Here is a 4,750-nt window from a genome sequence, read left to right on the forward strand (position 1 = left end):
GGGTTCGCAAGGACTTGGAGTGCCGGGACGGGTTTGCGGATCCAACACTCTGGGTACCTCCGGGTACTTGGGGTTGGTTGAGGACTTGGTGAACAAACACTTGATATACACTCTTCGGATGTACTTCGGGTATCGCCTGTTGTCCGAGACCACTTGCATGGTTAGCAAGCGTTGTGGTCTAATGGCCCTACCGGGCAAACACTTTGGGTTCGCGAGGACTTAGAGTGCTGGTAGTGGTTGGCGGACCCAACACTCTGGGTACCTCCGGGTACTTGGGGTTGGTTGAGGACTTGGTGAACAAACACTTGTTGTACACTCTCCGGATGTACTTCGGGTGTCACCTGTTGTCCGAGACCACTTGCATGGTTAGCAAGCGTTGTGGTCTAATGGCCCTACCGGGCAAACACTTTATGTTCGCGAGGACTTGGAGTGCTGGTAGTGGTTGGCGGACCCAACACTCTGGGTACCTCCGGGTACTTGGGGTTGGTTGAGAACTTGGTGAAGATACCCCTGTCACCTTGTTCGAGGCCACTTGCATGGTCGCAAGCGTTGTGATACAATGGCCCTACCGGGCAAACACTTTGGGTTCGCAAGGACTTGGAGTGCCGGGACGGGTTGGCGGATCCAACACTCTGGGTACCTCCGGGTACTTGGGGTTGGTTGAGGACTTGGTGAGCAAACACTTGATATACGTTCTTCGGATGTACTTCGGGTGTCACCTGTTGTCCGAGGCCACTTGCATGGTCAACGGTTGAGGTGGTGATGGCGGGTCGGTGCTGTAGGGTGCCGGCCTGTTGGCTGCCTTGGCCGGGTTGGTTGGTTAACACTTGATTGAGCTTGCACCCGAGGGTAATGGCACTTGAAGGTGGGTACCGGCCAACTGACCTGGTGTGTTGGTTGGTTGGTGAACACTTGGCGGTACTTGCACTTGGCTGTGCTTGGACTTGAAGGTGGGATCTGGCTGGCCTAGGCCATTGGTGGTTGGTTGGTTGGTTAGTCCTTAGCTGGGCTGGCTGGCTGGCTGGCCATCGGTGGTGTGGTGTGGTGTGGTGTGTGGAGTCGAGCATCGCGCGCCGTTGCCTTCTTCGGAGTGTTGTGGGTACGCAAGTGCTTGCAGTGCAAAGAGGTTGGTGATGGAGTGACATTGCCTTCACCATGGAGTTGCGGGTACTTAGGTACTTGCAAGGAGATGGTGGTATGGTGGTGTTGCGTGTGTGGTGTTCGATTAGAAAGATATAATTTCTAAGTCCGGATTAGTGCTGTCAGTGGGGCCGCCGCTAACAGGTCCTGTACGGCCACCGTGGGGCTTGACTTGGCGCTATTCCGGACTTGGGGCGATCACGATGTCCCCGTGCGGGACTTAGAAGATGGAAGAACACAAGTACCCTTATCCCATGACTTGTGAGCGATTGGCATACGTTACCACATGAAGAGAAAAATTGGCTAAGTCCCGGATCCATATTATATGAAGAGAAAAATCGGCTAAGTCCCGGATCCATATTATATGAAGAGAAAAATTGGCTAAGTCCCGGATCCATATTATATGAAGAGAAATATCGGCTAAGTCCAGGATCCATATATAATAACCTAATAATCGGCTAAGTCCCGGATCCATATTATATGAAGAGAAAAATCGGCTAAGTCCAGGATCCATATATAATAACCTAATAATCGGCTAAGTCCAGGATCCATATATAATAACCTAATAACAGGCTAAGTCCAGGATCCATATTATATGAAGAGAAAAATCGGCTAAGTCCGAGATTGGGTCTGTCAGACATACACTTTCAAGATACCACACAAGCAAGCAAGATGGCCTAGTGATGGAACCATATAATATGAAGAGAAAAATCGGCTAAGTCCGAGATTGGGTCTGTCGGAAATACACTATCAAGTTACCACACAAGCAAGCAAGATGGCCTAATGATGGATCCATATGATATGAAGAGAAAAATCGGCTAAGTCCAGGATCCATATAATATGAAGAGAAAAATCGGCTAAGTCCCAGATTGGGTCTGTCAGAAATACACTTCCAAGTTACCACACAAGCAAGCAAGATGGCCTAGTGATGGATCCATATGATATGAAGAGAAAAATCGGCTAAGTCCAGGATCCATATAATATGAAGAGAAAAATCGGCTAAGTCCCAGATTGGGTCTGTCAGAAATACACTTCCAAGTTACCACACAAGCAAGCAAGATGGCCTAGTGATGGATCCATATGATATGAAGAGAAAAATCGGCTAAGTCCCAGATTGGGTCTGTCAGAAATACACTTCCAAGTTACCACACAAGCAAGCAAGATGGCCTAGTGATGGATCCATATGATATGAAGAGAAAAATCGGCTAAGTCCAGGATCCATATAATATGAAGAGAAAAATCGGCTAAGTCCCAGATTGGGTCTGTCAGAAATACACTTCCAAGTTACCACACAAGCAAGCAAGATGGCCTAGTGATGGATCCATATGATATGAAGAGAAAAATCGGCTAAGTCCCAGATTGGGTCTGTCAGACATACACTATCAAGTTACCACACAAGCAAGCAAGATGGCCTAGTGATGGATCCATATGATATGAAGAGAAAAATCGGCTAAGTCCCAGATTGGGTCTGTCAGAAATACACTTCCAAGTTACCACATGAGCAAGCAAGATGGCCTAGTGATGGATCCATATAATATGCAGAGAAAAATCGGCTAAGTCCCAGATTGGGTCTGTCAGAAATACACTTCCAAGTTACCACATGAGCAAGCAAGTTACCACATGAAGAGAAAGCCGGCAAAGTCTGGGAATGTTACCACATGAACTGGAAAATGGGCAAAAACCTACCTTCACAGGGAACGTGAATAAGTAAGGCTGTAGACATCGGATCGACAAGCCAAAGACTGATATGGAAAGGAAATGAGTAGTACTAGCTTTCCTGAGAGTTGCAGAGCTTAGACTGCATATGAACGAAAGTTATTAAGCGTCAAAGTCAGAGAAGTTACCCAAAGGAACACAAGTTCCAACTTAGAGCATGTATACCGCCTAGACGGTAAGAGGTACGGCCAGGCTGAGGAATAAGGAAATGTTGGCCAACATGTTCCCTAACTATCCCCCGAAGACCGCAAAGCAATCCAACATCAACCAAGAAAGTTATAGCCCGATCAAGGAAACACCTACTTTGCACCGATATTGCACCAAATACATGTACCAAGCACCTTCGGTTGCATACCTGCAGGGGTTTACCATAGTAGGCCATGGAAGACCGATATACCGAACATAATCACTTTCTATCTCCTCGGGTGTTTGAGATAGCGCTTTGCGGTACAAGAACGAAAGTTAGACTTTATCTTGGTGCATCTTTTTGCCCAAGATCACAAGACCCTATCTACCAAGGCAAGAAAGTTGTGTGGGGACAAAATGTCCAAAAGTGCCCAAAGTGGCACACTTGAACCATATATTCGAGAAAAACACAAGTGTGGGCCCGAGCTAGCAAGTTGAAATGTTCTGACCGTCAGTAGCCCTAGTTGAGGTGCACTTATCATTATATGAGGCCAACGTGCCAGCTAGTCTCTAAAGGGGCGATATGGGTGTTCCAAGGTTTGTACCCAATTGAGGAAAAAACAGGGTAAGGTACGGTGTACCGCGAATAACTCGGGCTATAGATGTCCGATCGATGAGTTTGGCATATGTATGGAAAGGTCTCGACGAGACCTAACTACCCTGAAAGTATGAAGGCAAAGACTTGAATGACCGGGAAGTTATTAAGTGCACAAGTGGTAAAGTTGCACCAAAGTCCATGTTACCCGAAGTGGTACATGAACACCCAATATTCGACCAAAACACAAGTTTAGAGACGAGCTAGCGAGCTACATTGTTCAGACCGTCAGTAGCCCGCATCAAGACACGCATTTCATTATATTGAGCCTAGCCGCTAGCTCGACTCGAAGTCGGTCATATGGTTGGTTGATGGTTTGGACCGACCATGTGGTGTACCAAGGTGAGGTACCTTTCATGAATTATAACTCAGGCTGTATGGCACTGAGCGTTGGGCTAAGGTGTGATTTGGAATAGTCTTGAGTGGGACTATTTAGGAAAAATGCGAACAAAAAATCACAAAGTCCTTGGGCGAAGCTATTAGCGAAACATAGAGCGAATTGGTACCAAAAACTAATGAAATGGGACTTGAGTCAAAAATAACCGCAAGTTGGAGAAGAGATAGCAAGCTTGCGTAGAACATTTATAACTAGTGCGTGGTATGACCAACAAAAATGTGTATGGGGCCAAGGCGCTGGCTGGCCTCCAAAGTGGTGATATGGGCGATTCAAAGTTTGTACCCAAGTATGAACAAGTATGGAAAAAACAGGGTAAGGTACCAAGTACCATGAATAACTTCGGCTGTAGATGGCCTAGCGAGGCAAACCGCATATCGTTGGAAAGGTATTGGGGAGACCTATCTACCCTGAAAGTTTCATGAGGCTGAGTTGAAAGACCACGGAGATATTAGGTGATGATGGTCCAATTCGGGGACCAAGTCGCAGGAAATGGCACTTGACCAAAATCACGCTTGGAAGGTGAATACCGGCTTACCGGTAAGAGATAGCGACTTGGCGTAGAATATTCATAAGTTGGGCGTGTAAAGACGCAACTTTCATTATATGGGGGCAACCCGGTCAGGGTGCTCCAAGTCGGTCGTTTGGTCGGTTTATGGTTTGGGCCGACCATGTGGTGTACCAAGAAGAGGTACCTTTCATGAATTATAACTCGGTCA

Source organism: Anopheles ziemanni (genome assembly GCF_943734765.1).
Source record: "Anopheles ziemanni chromosome X unlocalized genomic scaffold, idAnoZiCoDA_A2_x.2 X_unloc_140, whole genome shotgun sequence".
NCBI classification, from domain to species: domain Eukaryota; kingdom Metazoa; phylum Arthropoda; class Insecta; order Diptera; family Culicidae; genus Anopheles; species Anopheles ziemanni.